The following is a 16403-nucleotide window of genomic DNA, read 5'->3' as shown; positions in this document are numbered from 1 at the left end:
TCTTTGATTAGTGTAGAGAAACATCTGTCATGGTATACCTCCATATTCACCAAATTCCAGAGGAGCTTAAACCAACCATAAATGTACCGATCAACCTGTGGCCATCGTCACAGGTAGGAGCCCAGCATTAATGGGAATTTGTTATCAACTAATTTTCATTACAGAATCTTTACTTTTGCACATATCCCAAGCGGTTTAACAGATGTAAGTTCAAGTCACTGGCATGCATCCTTACGAGATGAATGAGTGTTACTCTGGTGTTTGCATTTGATTAGGGAATTATTTCTGGGAAGGGTTTTGACGTTGAACAGTAACAGAATTTATGTTTGTACTGCTGTATTTAGTTGCAAAAATGTTCAATTATTATTTGTTATTTAATGTTTTGTATATATATATATATTGTGTCATCATATTTCGCAGATTCAGCCGAAAAAGTGGGACAGCATCTTTATATTGACCACAGCATAGGACAGGGTTGTCCGTGTTTTTTCTCCAGTGTGCCTCTTCATCAGAGTTGTATGTGTTCATGGGCCGCACTCATTTTTCATTGCTAGAAAATATACACCATGTCTTTCACTCTCTCACTCTTACTCACTTTTACTCCCCGCTCATGCTCTCACTTTCAATGTCTCCTTACCTTCTTTGCCAAGCGCTTCTGTCTCCCTGTCTTCTTTCCTGCAGCTCCACCTCTTCTCTTGCCCCTTCTTGGCATTCTGTCTTCTTTCTTCTTCCGCTTCTCCCAGTGTCTTCTTTCTTTGCTTCTCTGTGAACCAGGCCTCCCGAAGCACTAACACAAAAGGGTGGAGCTCCTGGGCACACCCATTCCCCAGATTGGAGGAACAAGAAAGAGGCTGTCTCCACGGCTCTGCCCTTTTGTGGCAGTACTCCAAGGGGCCAAAATGATGCAGACAGTTTCACTGAAATAGCAGACATAGAAAACACAGCGAAAAAAGCAGGCATAGTAATTTAGGTTGACAATAGACCCAAGTCCATTAAGTTTAACTGCTTTTGATTTAAAGAAGGCAAAAAAAAAAAACAATTTACCACTTAGGGGCAAAAAAATCCTTCTTGACCTCAAAAGATAAACAGATTTTTTGTTGGATGAAGAAGCTCTAAAATATTAATGTTTATTGTATCATTTATATGTATGTTCTGCTTTTCTAATGGAGGCACCCCTTGTATTTGATTGCACCACCCCCTAGGCAGTGAATTCCATACCTTTAGTGTCCTTACTGTAAGAAATATCTTCCTTTGTTGCCCATGAAATCTTCGCTCTTCTAGTTTCAGATGAGGACCTCCTTGTTTTTTTGTACATTTCTGATGAGCAGGTGATTGGAGAGTTCTCTTATATTGCACCGCATATTCAAGGTGAGGTCTTATCATTGAAAGGCAAGATTATATGATACTCTCGTGAATCAATACCCCATTTTACACATGCCAATATCTTATTGCCTTTTGCAGCTCCTGGTTGGCATTGCACACTGTTGCTAAGTGTGTTGTCTACATTTGTAGCTAAATCCTTATACTTTAAATGGTATCTTCCTGGTAAAATCTAGATGTTCCGTCGCTATTATTTTTCCCATAATGCATAACTTTACATTTGTATATATGGAACTTCATTTGTCAGTTGCCGGCTAAATCTTCCACTGTCTAAATCCTCCTGCAGAGAAGAAACATCAAGGTTAGACTTTGTTACTCTACCTAATTTTGTGTCTTCGGTAAACACTGAAACACGGCTCTCAAATTCAATGCAACACGGGAGATTGTTAGTAAAGAAACTAAAAAGACGCTTAATACATTGGTCCAGTTTAAAAGTTTTCCATTTAAAACAACTAAAATTAAAACCTATTATTTTAGCCAATTTCTAATCCAAGTACATTTGCTGACAATTTGTACCTTATGCTTTTGAGTGGAACCGTATCAAATGCCCTAGCAAAAGTCCAAAAAGATCCAAAAAATGTACTGCCACACTTAGATCTAGAAGAACAAGAAGAGACGAGAGAAGCAAAGCCGCAGGACAGGAGACAGGAACACAGAATCAGCCGGAGGAGAAGGTAAGGAGACTTAACTCTCTCACTGCGTTCCTTGCCGATGTGCCCCTGCTGTTTAGAGCGCCCGGTTGCCCCCTGTGAACCCACCCAGGTGCGGTTCTGGTCAGAGGACCTCTGGTGCAGATCTCATACAGGCTGCACCTCTGTCTTTTGGGCAGCGTATTGGCATAGGATATACAAATAACAGAGATGTGTCATGGACAGTAAATACAGAGCGGTCGCAAACAGGTGGACTATATACTGTGAATTTGGAAGTAGAGATTAAAATCTGTACAGCATAATTAACGTTAATCATTCAGTCTTACAATGTTGCACATCATCACTTTGTATTATGTTCTCTTAAAGGAGAAATACTGTTAGATATTTCTTTGTCTTAAATATCTAAACTTTTCCAGTGACCAAAGAGCAATCAACACCACAGCTTCTAAGTCTTCTTAAGTAGATTGATGAACAGATGGTGGCCGTAGTTTCCTTAGGCTCTGTCTTCTTGACAAGATGAAGGAGTAAGAGAGAAAGAAAGAAATAGACCTTGCCCGTCTAAACATGAGTTTTTATACCCCTTTACAGTCACAGTTAGGGGAAAAGTTTGTACTTTATATGGGCAGTATGTTAATTTTAGGAATCCTACTGGACTAGCCATAGGATACATTGGCATTCCACAGAAGACCCTCTAAAAACTATATCACGTGTTTGAGAACATTTGTTCCGAGCACTCAAGTTGCATTCAGGCCTAATGTGTGTATGCTTATAGGAAAGAAAGAAAAAGCATGACAGTGATTTCTTACAAATACCACGACCTTTACAAAGCGAAAAGAAGCACCCTCTGCCCTCCAGCCAGCACAGCAGTTTCATTAGCAGGAAGCACTGTATTTTTATGGAGGGGTGATGGACTTTGGAACCTCTGTGCCGCAGTGCAACAATGTAAAACCCTTAGGTAAGGTCTCCAGCCAGATAATGCCATCAGAGCTGTGATGTCATTTTGCAGTTCATTGCCAGGTTTCTCTACTATCCCATATATTATGAATTTGATTGTTCGTGAAATACATAGTTCAATACTGCTGCATAGGCACCTTTAAAATCTAAATAAAGATTACAACCAGATCTGATTGAATTTTATTAAGAGGGTCTAGAAGAGAATTGGCTAAGCAAACCGGGCCAAAAATAATTTCAGATCCCTGTAGTCTGGACGCAGCATAGGCTTCCCAAGAAGCTCTGATTTACAGGTGCTGCTGACGCAGATGTGGAGTCCTACAGATACCCCGTAAAAAAATCTGGGAACAAGAGCAGCCTACTAGAAATGCAACCGAAGATATTTTCTTTGGCTTTTATTCCACCGCAAACAGGCAGCATTTAACCCGTTACATCTTTACATTTCCCTTTCTATGGGGTGGAACAAGAGTTTCTGAGCATGCCAGGACAGAAGATGTTACTATGGGAAGGTGGTAGATAACTAGAACAGGCTCCCAGCAGAAATAAACTGAAGGAATTTAAATGCAAGAAGAGACCCAGGCCAGGACTGACGTCAGTGGGTGGTTCCGCTGACAGGGGCGTTCCCACTGATGTTGAGGGAGTTCCCGCTGATGTCAGGGGCACACCCCCATTTAAAGGAAAAATGGGCAGAGAGTGGGGCATGTCAAGACCCCGCTCCCGCGACCCGTAGGATTCGGGTCTTGACCCGGAGAACCGGAGGAGCAACGCTCACCCAGCAATCTCTGGGTCAAACCCGGAGAGTTCCCAGGTATGCTGATTAAGTTCTGAGTCCAGACGGCCCAAATGGTGCTAACCTCTGTTTCTATCTCCACTTATCTGCTCATCTGAAGCTCCACATAGCAGGTTAGCCAGTGTGAGTTAAAATGTGGCTTTCTAGAGAAAACATCAAGTCTGTGTTATTTATTTATTTTAGAGTGTTACGCATGGAAGGAGAGGCTGATAAGCATTAGGAAACATGCTTTGCATCAGTCTAGCCGGAGAAATCCTGAGAAATAAATTAGAGCGCATAAATGGGAATAATGTTTTTCCTCCAGCTGGGAATAAGAGCAAAGGGTCCCAAAAACACAAAAATAAATAATTCAGATGTAATTAATCGTCTTCCTGCACAGTCACGGAAACTCAGAAAAACATATTTATAGAGCAATTAGGGGGGAAATAGGGATGGGCTCAGAATAAAAACCAGCCTCGGATATAAGTGGAAAAAAACATACAATATTGAGTAATACCTGGTCATCAGGTACAATGAGTTTAACTCTTACATAACATAAACAAAATAATGAAAATGACCTAAGAATCTATTACCTTAAAATATTTTTTTCATTCAGTCCTAAAGAAACTGGTGTCCAGAAATAGCACCGTTACAAGTGGTTGTTGGAGACTTTTATAAAAATAGGTCTGGCTAATGACATATTAGTAAAATAGTTATACGGTGCACATGAAGTGTTAATAAGTGCCTTTTAAAGTGGTGTTGCGTCTGCTACAGAAATATGTACTGTATATAGATTGTAAGCTCTTTGAGCAGGCCCCTCCTTACCTGTTGTTTCTGTAAGTCAAATTGGTAAGTTATATACTACTTGTTATGTCCTGTTTACCCATTGTACAGCGCTATGGAATATGATGGAGCTATATAGAACAATAATTAATAATAGTAATAAAGGTTGGTTGTTACATTTATGCATATCACTATGATGCAAGTTCTGTTTTAGGCATTGTAGTTATGATGCACTTGGGGTAATTTGTAAAGCACCCCCTATATATCCAACAGTGTTCTTAATGCAAGACCTGACTCGTGACGTTACCTTGTTTATCTGTTTGTTGGTTTAATATGCTTTAAAACTTTTAAATGGACACTCCCGCCATCATTTGCACTTTAATACACATCATAGCTACATGGTCCCATTTTGTCCATTTTGCAAATGCATAGGGGTTTCTGCAGAATTAGACAAATCGCTATACTCGTCAAACATCGCTTTGGGAGGAGGGATATTGTTATTCCTAGGCAGTGTCAGGACTTGGGAGGACTAAGTGACCCGGCATTTTAAAGTAGGTTCTTGGCCTGTTCGGAAGATCAGAGATCACGTTTATAACTCGCCTATTGAGAAGCAGCGCACCAAGGAGCTTTGATGGTTCAGTAGGGAGATCTGCCCCTGGTTTTGTGGCAAAGGGGTTGTTTTCCACCTAGACCAGCCACCCTATGTCTAGGTCAACAAGAATACTCTACTTATGTATGCGGTTTGCTTTAGTTTAAAGGAATCTGTAAATGCTCTGTTTTTTATCCAGACATTCAGGAAAATCGAAACCTTGAAATGTGTGTCATGTATTTTTTTACGTATTTATTACAACTCTTACTACATGGCCTGATCTTAAAAGGTATTGTAACATATGTATAAAGATATTACCTAAAATTGTGCTTTTTATAGCCAGATCTAGCAGCATTTAAACATACTGATGGCCTAGGATGTTACTGTCTTGTAGGATATGTTGGTTAATTCAATAGAAGGAGGACAGAATTTCAAACATTTTATGCAAAATATGTTCTGCATCTTATAGAAAGCACCCCCTAGATCTCAGTCCTAATTTTTGTCTCATGGGAAATCTGTTGCCAAGTTTTTTTTTTAATAATTTGTCACAAAACTTGCTAAAACTAAATTTACTACCAAAAACAGGCTAAATGATGAGCTAAAAGAGTACCCAGATTTATTCATAGAAAATACTTTAATTGGACTTGGTGAGAGCTGTTAAGTGAGATTCCTCAGGCTGTAAACACAGATCCAATACTTTTTTAATTGATTTATTAAAGATCTTACACTGAGTTTTATAAACTGTGTTTCTGAGATCGATAACACTAAATTATACAATATAATACATTCAGAATAGCATGCGACTTCCCCGTAGGGAGCATTATACTAAGCGCTTGGACAGGTAAGTTATTGACCAAGTCATCGAAGTTTATTTACAGTAAAATGTGCGTGTTTTGAATATATTAAGTAGGGGAACCCTGAAAATGGTTTATCAATAATTGTAGATAATTGACTTTACCAGAGTGCCAGCAAGATTTGGGTATTATAATAATAATAATATAAAAATACGGCCTTCTATGCGGGCATCAGGAAGAAAGTGTATTAAATTTATAAACAAACCATACCCTAGAACAGAATATGTTTAACTTATATAAAGTGTGAAATAAAAAAATCAATCTGTCTCTGATGATGATGGGAATTAACTGTAGAAATGAAAAATGTAAACACCGCTTTAGATGTATTCTTATAGTACAGAAAGATATATTTTGATGACAGAACCATTCTGACCTTAAGCTATCCTGAATCTTAGATGCATGTTTAAATATCCTCTCTGCTTTAGCCTCTACCACTGCTGCTGGGAAATAGTTCCACTTATCTACCACCCTCTCTGTAAAATAACTCCCTTACTATACATTTAAACCTAAGGCCATCTAGTTTTTCATTCGTCCTCTTTTGAAATAAACTTCCCTTTTGTACCTTGTTAAATCCCTTTATCCCCTATGCAAATCCATGGGACTCAATGGCATATGCCCAAATTTACTAAAGGAGCTTTGGAGTGTCCGGGCAAAACCATTAGCAGACTTATTTAACCAGACTTTATTGATTGGAGTAGTTCCAGTAGTTTTGAAGCTTGTAATTGTTCTATCACTTCGCTATAAAATGTAAAGACTCAGCCAACTACAGACCTGTAAGTCTCACATCAGTTGGGAAATTAATGGAAACCATGCTAATGCATGAAATTATTAAGTATCTGGATACAAATGGTTTGTAAAATTAGAAACAGTATTTACTGCAGGGAGATCTTGTCAAACTAATTTACTTTATCACATTGCCTGTAATTAAACTAATAGACCAAGGAGGAGCAGTAGATCTAGCCCATCAACATTTCATTTGTACCTGTCCCTTATAGAAGACTTATAAATAAACTGCAGTGCTTGGGTAGGAGGATAAAATAGTTGAATGGATAAGGCAACGGTCATGAGACGGGCGAAGGTTGTAGTTAACCCCTTCACGACCGTGGATGTAGGGGATACATCACAAAAAATGATCCCTGAGAAGCAAGGATTTATCCCCTACATCATGTGTTCCCCTCTGACAGCTGGGGCCAAAATCTCTGACCACCGTATCTAACTGACTGATCACTCAAATTGTTTGGGATTCCTTACTAGAATTTCCAGGTTTTTGTTCTATCAAATTAGGTCTAGGGTTAATGTCTACATAGGCTGTCTCCGATATTTTATAATAAATTACATTTTCATTCAGGCATTTTGCGCTAGTGACCCTTGGCTCCCCCATAACCTTGTCACATCCCCAGTTTTGTGATTCCATCAGACTCAAAACTAAATTCCAAATGAATGTCAACAGCATTAGAAGAGTTCTCCTGGAAGCATCAGCAGACTTTATCACTCTGCCGCTCAGCTGGTAATGCAATAACAGATGGCTCAGCTCAGCTTCCTCCTCGAAATTTGCATTAGACAATATTACGTGGCCTCGCTCTCTCTTTTTTTTTTTTTTTTTTTTTAGAAATGGCTTAGCTGAACAATTGTATACCAAAGATAAATCCCTTATTTATCATTCATCAAGGAGCACACAAGTCCAACTCTAGGTTGATGGGAAAATAGGAAGGACAGTATCTGTACAGTATTTTTCCCCATATATACATTTATACATATTGTAACAAACACACAGTGTCTATCAATCAAACATGTCCAAATACATTCACATATAGCATCTATCTATCACCCATATCCTACAGCAGATATAACAACTATCTATCAAACACATCCAAACACACATAGGGTATTTATCCAATATCTACATCCTGAAGCAGACACTTTATCAGTTTTTACACCGTATCCAGTATCTATCCATCAACTACACCCAAAGTCATAAACTGTAATATATAAATGTCTACAGTAAAAGTATTTGCACTCTTCCCAATTTCTTCTATTTTTGCATATTTCTCACATTTAAATATTTCAAACTAATTTTAATATGAGACAAAGATAACCCGAGTAAACACAAAATGCACTTTTCAAATCATAATTTCATGTATAGGAGGAAAAAACCCTACGTGACCCTATCTGAAAAAGTGAATGCCCCCTTAGTTACTAAATCAACCAATTTACCAAATGGAATTGATAATTGGGTTCAATTTCACTAGACAAACCCCAATATCGTTACGTCCAGTCCTGTTAATTCTAAACAATTAAATAGAGCCTGTCTTGCAAAGTGAAGTAGACCGAAAGGTCTCAAAAAGCCACCCATGATGCGCAATCAAAAATAAATTTAAGATGAGAAACAGAGTCATGGGCATCAGTCTGGAAAGGGTCACAAAGCCATTTCGAAGGCTCTGGTACTCCATGAAGGGATTACGCATTTTGTACTGTGTGTGTATACAAGAGGGAGCTGACCGGGTGATTAAGGCACGTCAGGGGCCGGGCCCTGGTTGACACTGTAAAAACAAAATGGCAGAAAGCTGGCAAGAGCTATGTGTGACTAAGATTAGATGACACGACACTTGATCAGGACATGGCAACCAGAAATATGGGCCAGGCAAGTACAATATCTCTTGATAAAAGTACAAATACAGGGTTCAGTTCAATGACCCGTCCAAACGTTAATTGGATTTAACAGAGGTGAAAAATACATGCTTTGTGATTTATTGACCTGTCTGAAATAAAATTCTCTGTGGTAGAATCTAGACAACGACTGCTAAAAAAAAAAAAAAAGCTACAATGAAAGCTAAAGGAAATATCTACATCTAAGCGATTCAAAGGTGCCTGCAGAAAATAAGCGCATGTTGAACCAATACATTTTTGATGGATTTTCTTGACGGACTAATGCTAGGTCTAGGAATTTACGGACATGTCCAAATTGATTTCATGCACCATTAAAAGTAAAAAAATATAAAAAATAAACAAAACAAAAAACAACACACGTAAAGGCCTTTTTTGCTAGCCGGAATTTAATACAGATTAGTATAGTGGATAGGGATACTGGATTTAATTTATATTGAAAAAAAGGGGGGTCGCATTAGAAGGGTTATTTTTGAAAAACTGTATTTATTTACTTTCCACCTTCATTGATTTCTGCAACATTTTCCAGCAACATATTACAAAAGTATCATTCGCATAAACCTCATGCAACACATTTTGTGGCATAACTCGCTGCAATGCATCAATGTTAAGTATCCGATGGATTCACCACGGAAGACTGACATTCAGGCATTAAGCATTAAGCAAAGTTGGTAGTTGGTGAAAGCCATCTTGTACTTTATACCGCCAAGCTGTAGAAATCAATTAAGTGTGAAAGTTAAAAAAAAAAAAAAAAAAAAAAAAAAAAAAAGAGAGAGAGAGAGAAAAGATTTCATTGTAAAAAGGGTTTAAACAACAATAACCTGTAATGCTTGCACCAATTTTGTTTTGCCCAAAAGCCCACTTTGCAGTTATTAATTAATTTGTTTTCTTTAAGATTATTATTACATTAGAATATGTATTTATATATCACATACTGTATATAACATATATACACTACTATTTAAATTACTACTGACATATGATTGCAAGAAAGTTGAAATGCTCATGTGTAAGGTTTTAATTAAAATAAATAATATAAAATGAATAATATATAATATAAAAATAATGGTTCTTTTTAATATCGGGTTCAGTTGGTATCAAGGGGATCTGGCCCCATTTTATGGCTGGTTTTTCTTAATCGAACCTAATTCTTCTATTTCATTTAGTTACAGAGTTACCTTCCTGAAACTGAGCAGTTAGACCTTGTTACTTGACTATGTGTCCTGGGAGTTGAATCGCTTTCTGCTGAGTATGGCATTAGCAGTGTTCTTTATTTTTTAATTGGTGATGATTTTAGACAGCTCATTAAATTGAACCCATTCCATCTATTAATGCAATGTCTTTCTTTATCCTCACGAGTATCTTAGCAAAAAGATTCTGTCTCATCACTGAGGTGGATGCCCCCAGTGTGCATGTCTGCCATTAATTCCACGCAGCTGGCATGACGTACACGCTACGAATGCTAGAATACCGTGTTGCCAAGGATAAACAGAACCATGTTTCAATACAGCAACATCAAGCGTCAGGAACTAAACCTCACCTAACATTAAGATAGTTTGAAGTGTCCATGGTAATATAAAGAAGAGATATCACCAGACTGTATCAAAATGTCTTTATTGATGCCCACGGAGTCTGACTAGAATGGAGGGGACCTTGACAGGGATGCAGAGCAGGTCTAGGTCAGGGGGGCAAAGAAAGTTCAGTGGGGAGGAGGAAGTGAAGGGGGGTATATAAGGTTAGGGGAAAGGGGGGTTCGGGGCTTTTTGTTGTGCCAGCTTACCCAGTGTTTTTGTCCAACCCTCCCTCCCTTTATTTTGTGATGTTTCCTGTTATTATAGCAATGGTCTTCTTGTTTACTCATTTTTCCTTGTTCTGTTTTAGGATTTTATCACAGCCGGGGGGGGGCAGCTTGCCAGGTTGCCGGGGGGGGGTTATGTGGTTATTGCCACTGGTGTTAAAGCGTCTGTGGGAGGTTCCTGGCTGGGCGTGTTGCTGGAACCTCGGGTGGGGGCAGGGCATCATGGGATGCCCTCCCATAAGGTGATGCTTACGGTTAGAGGTGTTCTGTTGTATTTGGGTCATTGCCGTGTTAACGCACCTTTTATTTTCACAGGTTGCGTGGCAATGACGTTAATAAATCGGCTGTGGCCTTTTCATCCCACATTTGTCATTAAAATACGTCAATGGTACCTTTTTGATACGCCGCAAAATTAACTCTTGGCTCTTGATTGCAGATTTCTAAAGCCCTTGGGATCTTTATCAAAGCGTTTTAGGATTGTCTATAATAACCTTCTAGTCTGCAGGCAAAGGAAGTTTATCGGATCAAAAAGAAACAAAACCAAGTTTTCCTCAATGCTTAAATACATTAATGCCCATAGTAATGATTGTTGTTCCACAGGGCTTCCCCATTACGTTTTTTTTTCTGCTTAACATACTACAGAATGAGATTAATGTTTTGTCTCAGTGGAACCGCATCTTAAGGACTGAACAAGATTGACAGAACAAACAAATAAGACAGCTAATAGCATAAATACATTATTTAGTTACTACCGAAAAAAAAGCGTACACAGATCATTATCAGGGGGAAATTCCGAGAAATAAAATGATGATGAAACGATCCTATCATCTGCATATAAACACAAGTGCACTGCAACATCTGATACACGTCAGATTTCAATAACAAGGGTATTCCTGGTGTTAGTGGAAGAATAAATACATACAAGAAATTCATGCCAAAGATACACGTGTTCTCTGTAGCTGTTTCCTAGATTCCCCCTGATATAAGGTTTTCTTAAGAATAACATTAAGATTTGGCTAGTAAGTTTGCTTTAGTGGAGTATAAATATGCGGCGGACACAGAATGATGCCCACGGAGGGGCCAGCATGGGCTGTAGTGGGCCCTGGCTGTTGTGCAGAGGAGGGGGTAGGCTTTTTGGCGGGAAATTAGGGGGTGGAGTTGGGGGTAGATTATTTAAGTGGCTGTTTTCCTGGGCTTAGGCACCATTCTTGTGGTCATTTTACCTGGTTGCGTGTCCCACCCTCCCTCCCTTTATATGTATATTCTGGTTTTGGGTTTGTGGTGTTTTTGTCACAGTCTGTGGGGCGGCAGCTTGCCAGGTATCCAGGGGGTTAATGTGGTAAGTGAATGGTTGGTAACAACTGGTGGGAGGTTCTTGGCTGTCAGCGCTGGGAACCTCAGGTCAGGGTGGGGGCATCTGGTTATGTCCCTTCCTTAAGTGGTATTTGGTTATGGTACCTGGATTACTTGGCAAGCTTGGTGTGTTTATTGTATATATTTACATGTTTGTGTTTTGAGTCATGTTTGTTTATTTATTCAGGTTTTGGCGTGACAATGACTAATAAATAAAATTGGCTGTGGCTTTTTCTTATCCATATTCAGTGGTGTGTGGTGTCATTTATTGGGGTTAATAGGGGGTTAAGCCTAGCCCGGAAAATCGAAGCTACAACAGTCAGTGGCTTATAGAAGTATCTATAACGGTGTGGAGCTATAATATTATTTGTGATGTGGAATGGAGTAAAAGCTTTACATAACTAAGAGGGATGTAATATATTTATACAATTTAGTTATATTATATGCATTATTGTGACTTTTGTGACAACATGATGCTCTCATACCCAACAAACATTCTGAGCTCTTAGAAAGGAGGGGAAGAAAGAGTGACGGGTGGGATTTGGGGCCCAAACAGGCTTGTCCCTCCTGAAAAGGGACCCTTAGGAGCCTGGAAAAAGGAGAGAATAAAGTGTTTGTTAATACATTGGCCCTACTTATTCCCTGCTTTATGTCCTCATCAGCTAGTTAAGCTTCACAAGCAAAGTAATTAAACTCCCATCATGTAAATGTCACCAGTGGCAGATTTAACACAGTTTATTTTCTCTCTAGAAGGGTGGGCTGTGTTTTTTTTCACGGCACGCTGTATTGGTAACATTTTGTACGCTACTTATACAGCCTTGAGTTATGTTTGTGTAACCAGTTCCCTTTCACTAAATATTTTACTTTTTCTCCAAAATTAACGTAATTAACATACATGATGAACCAGCTATTAGTTTGTTAATGACGGTTAAAGTACAGCGGTCAGCAGGGCCAGACTAGTGATAACGAGGCTGCGGGCACCTTAACGTGCCCACTTAACGTGCTGTGGGGCAAATTTAGCCGGTGGCCACACACTTCAGCACATATAGTGCAAATGGAGCGATGTCAGGCAGCGGCATTTGCCCAGTGAGCCAGATGGACTTGGTGGTCATATTTAGTAGCCATTCAATGCCAGGTGCTGATGTCACAGGGTCATGTGACATCAACAAATCAGAAATCACCTTTAGGCTGAAAGGTTCTGTTCTGGTAATATTCACCCCATGTGGTGCACAACCCCTGGTTAATGGCTGTTAATTTACTAGTCCCTGTTAGTAATAAAGACAAATGTATTAAGGCTAGAAATAAAGAATGTAAAAGAAATAAAAAAAAGATAACTTCCTATAAATAAAGAATGTAAAAGAAATAAAAAAAGAAAACAACTTCCTATAAATAATAAATGCATTCATAGTCATTAAGTTTGCATTCAGCGATTTGCCGTGGACTGGGAAATAAAATACCTTTTTGTTAATACGTCTCATAATTATATGCTGCAGACAACAGCAATTCAGAATATCAAACTGTGTTGTATAATTAGAATATCATGCTTAATGGGAAGATGTCATCTTCTTAATAAGGTTTAATGTAAAAGTCAGCTTCCCCATCAGTCACACTATTTTGTTTCTTGCCCATTTAGACAGAAATTAAAGACGTCTTTATATTATTTTTCTGCTACCTGTCATTCTTTTATTACCCACCCACAGCCTCAAATGCAAGAAGCAGATCCTGTTAGAATTATCATGTCTATGTTATGCACATCTTATCTGTGGGTAGAAGAAAACTGATTGCATTATATGGTGTGTATATATATATATATATATATATATATATAATATATATAATATATATTAAGGTAAGGAAGTTTTAATTCAAGAGGGTGGTAGATCAGTGGTGCAACCTTCCGGCAAAAGTACAGTTTGAGGCTTTTTTTTATTGTATTGTAGGGAAAACAAGGGCAGATTAGTGGAATGGTAGTCAAATTTAATGTTTCTATGAAACACACACATCATTTCTCTAAGATCCTTATATATAAAGAAAGCGTTGTATATAATATGTAAAACATGGTTGACTTTGTCGCAAACATCAGATATTGTCTAGGAAACCACATCCTTCACAATGCCCATGTGTCGGCTGTAAGGTGTCGAGCATAAGGAGTTCTCCGGAATATAAAGAAATCATATTTCCTCGTATGCGACTCTTTTATAGGGTAAACACTCTCACCTCTGAAACATTGCCAGAAGTTCTTAAGTATATTCAAGCATATAATAAATTCTCTAACTTGAGTAACAAGATCCAGTATTCATTATACCCATACAATGCTTGCCATATATTGATGGATTTTATATGATGCAATTGTGCATTGAAGGTCCTGTTCTACTTTAGGGGGTATAAATGGATCCCACTATAATAGGTATTAGGTATTCATGTAAGCTGTAGACCGTGGATAAAAAGAGACATACTGTGTAGGATATAACCAGAACAATTCCAAATTAAGTTCTAACATTCAGGCTTTTCATATACAGAGCAATATTAATTTAAACTGAAAAAAAAAATGCAATTAGCATATACCGTCTCCATACTCCATATTTATCATGTTTCAGCAAAATTGCTAGTTATTGATAAAACTAATGTGGAATTTTGTTAAAGATAAACAGGGCTGCACAACTTTAGTCCTTGGGTACCGCAGACAGGGCAGGAATTGTGTATCCTTGTCTGAAAACAATCAGTTTAATGAATCTTTGAGACGTCTGTGCTAGAGCGTGAATATTCAAACGTTGTGGCCTCTTTGCGACCCTCGAGGACTGGACTTGCGCAACTCTAAAATAGAAGTACATTTAATAAAGGCTAGACAGTAACTGTGCAAAAATGGTGTTAGATCGCACTCTAGTGGCTGATGAATCACCATAGAAATATACAAAATAGACAAAATATTTAGAATAAAAATAATAAGTATAAAACTTCAAGTGGAAACCATAGATCATCTTGCCCGTAGAGGTGATTGTCTCTCTCCGTAACACAGGGCTCTCAGCTATTTATTGTTAACCTTTTAGTGATGCTATGTAATAGTTATGGATTTGGAACTTTATCATTTAAACGCTCCATCCTTCTCCCGCAAGTACAGAGAAATTCTTAAATACATAAAGAAGTCTTCAGTGGTTAGATTTTATACACTGCTCACTATCTACATCCCACTGATGGTATATATGGTATATATATGGTATATATATATACCATATATATACCATATATATACCATATATGGTATATATATGGTATATATATGGTATATATATATGGTATATATTATATATTTGTGGTATAGTTGTGTAGTCATTAGGGTGTATCGTGTGTGCTTCCTGGATCCCTCTTTGTGTACAGGATGCTGTCGGCCCATTACTCTAGCATTGCTTCTCCCAGCTGGACCAAGGACTAAACTGGGTGGTGACATCCTCTGATGACACCAGACTTCATATATTGCCAAATTAAAAACCGCATTTAAGGCAACATGCTGCCTCTTTAACGATGCTGTATGTGATGTTGCGTGTGACATCATCGCTGCAGCGTCCCCATGTGCTGGAGGCTTCCAGGTTCCAAGGGAAGCACCAGAAGATCATGGATCTTTGGCTACCGTCAGAATGAAGGTCTCCATATTACGACTTGCTTTAGGGTACAGCTGCCTTTGGGTTGCTCCAGTTTAATGGTTTTTGGCCACTGCCTGAACCTTTATTGTGTCTCCCTTACTTGAGTAGACCCATTGTTCATTGAGCCACCTGCTCTGAATGTTACCTGCCCTCCCCCACTCTCTTTCTTTTACAATTCCCTGTTTCTTCAACCAATGCCTATGGGAAAAACAGGGATTGCTATCACTTTAAGATCTTGTATCTGTGGTCTTAAACTTTCATTCAATGTACAACCTATCTTTTAACCAGCAATTAGCTGTATGATGGACAGCTTTCTGTAATAGAATCCCCTACAAACAATATATAGTTGCATCAGGTAGTTTTATTAGCATAAAATAAGCTATGGAATATATGAATCTGCCCTTGTTAATAATATAATATAATATATATATATATATATATATATATATATATAGTTTTTTGTTGTTTAAGTGTACTTCCCATCATTGATTTGTTTTCATTTTGACCTTTTCTTTTCTCTCCATCAGGCCTAACTCGTTAATTTTGTGATTACTATGCACCGTTCCTTTCTGTAAAATTGTGTTCCTGTGATGTATTCTCGTCTATGTACTTGGTCTGAGACCACGTATTCGTTTAAAATTAAAAGTGACACATGCTTCATTAGTTCGTTTTATTTTTTATTCAGTTTGTCTAGTAATGATACCACGGACATGTTTACACATTACATCGTATGCTTTCTTAGATGAAACACAGGAGTTCTCTTACGGCTCCAAATTCAGAGGTAAAAGATAAACACGATACCTGGGAGTACTATCTGCACCGATCAAACATAGTGAAAGAACGAGGTGAAAAAGAGGTCTTCTATGCAAGACAAATGTCAGTGTGCCGTAACAAGCCAGCCACATAAAATGGATTGTTTCATTAAGTCACTAGTCACACTAATAGCAAAACTCATATTTAGAACTGTTGTTAAA

This window comes from Spea bombifrons, chromosome 4 (genome assembly GCF_027358695.1).
Source record: "Spea bombifrons isolate aSpeBom1 chromosome 4, aSpeBom1.2.pri, whole genome shotgun sequence".
NCBI classification, from domain to species: Eukaryota; Metazoa; Chordata; class Amphibia; order Anura; family Pelobatidae; genus Spea; species Spea bombifrons.
Note: the sequence above shows the minus strand (reverse complement) of the source record.